The sequence below is a fragment of the Dipteris shenzhenensis genome, chromosome 18 (assembly GCF_047967505.1).
Source record: "Dipteris shenzhenensis isolate YYH24624 ecotype China chromosome 18, Dip_SZ_1.0, whole genome shotgun sequence".
In the NCBI taxonomy this organism is placed as follows: Eukaryota; Viridiplantae; Streptophyta; class Polypodiopsida; order Gleicheniales; family Dipteridaceae; genus Dipteris; species Dipteris shenzhenensis.
The window spans coordinates 37,260,195-37,261,528 of record NC_141613.1 but is presented as its reverse complement, the minus strand read 5'-3'; positions in this window follow the sequence as shown (position 1 = coordinate 37,261,528).

The following is a 1,334-nucleotide window of genomic DNA, read 5'->3' as shown; positions in this document are numbered from 1 at the left end:
ACGAACCAAGCTCTAATACCATGTAAAGATAGTGGGAGAGAAGGAAGGAGTCTCACTTGCAGCTTTCTCACATACACAATGGGGGAATACACACAAAGGTGGAGGCCGAAAACAGTTTTCCTCTTCTTAGTTGTGAAAGCCAAAAGAACTCTAGTACAAAGAAATAGAAGAACCCTATATGTGGGTCTCAAACCAAACTCAGCTAACTAAGGTGGCATACTAACTGAGCCATGAACTAGAGTACATAAGGATAGTTGTCATCCAGCTATTATTCATGGGCGGTGTACCAACCGCATCTGTAGCTAAACAAGTCGGTGACATAAATGCACAACGGTCACCCTGGCATATCACGAGTGGAGCTCGATATCTCAACAATCGTCCCTGGACTTGTGATTGGGGGTTTAATCATGTTGGAAAAGTTTTGGCCCACTTAACTTCTTGATTGTTTAAATAAAAAAATTCCATGATTATCTAACCCCCCTTTTGTTTACTTAATACTTCTTAGGAGTTCAGTCAAATTGTCATGAAACTTATGATCATTTAATTAGTTTCCTCTGTCATGTAATTTTGGTAATGTATATGGCAATTTTCTAAGGGTGTGGAATTCCCCCCCTTGTCTATTCCATTTTATTTAATTCTTAAATAATTATTTAGTTAAGGGTGTGGACTAACCCCCCTTTTTAATTCTTTTCTCAAGTAATTTATGTACATTTTATTACCCTCACTATTTACTCCTGTCTCTAAAAGAATCCTTTTTGTTGATCTTAAATCTTGTTAAATTTTCTGGTAGTCTAAGAAGTTGTTTCAGTTTCCATCTAGAATCCGAAAGGTTTGTTCAAATTCTTAGGTAAAGCGATAACAAGCTAGGGAATGCAGGCATTACCTGTCTACCCAAATTTAACTATATTGTTCTAACAAATGGTTGGTTTGGATGGTGGCAGGTAAGTAGACCCTGACCTTAGAGCCTCGACGACTGGATGGATTTGACACTTGTATACTTATTTTTGGAACCATATCAGTGTTTGACCATTTTAAATTAAACTTAATTTTAGTTAGACCTCTAGTCTTCACTATCCATTTCTAAATAATTTCTATTTAATGTTTTAAAGCTATTCTGTGATTGAATCGATTGTATGGTTCATTAATTGATGGGAATTTTGAATCTAAACACACACACACACACACACATACTATTTCTAGAGATTCACAGATTCACACAAACACATATTCTTTGACACACAAACATAGACATAGAGGATTGCAAATCAACCTTAGGTTGATTAGGAAGCTATAGTGAACACAAGACATTCTAACATTATAATCATCACACACAG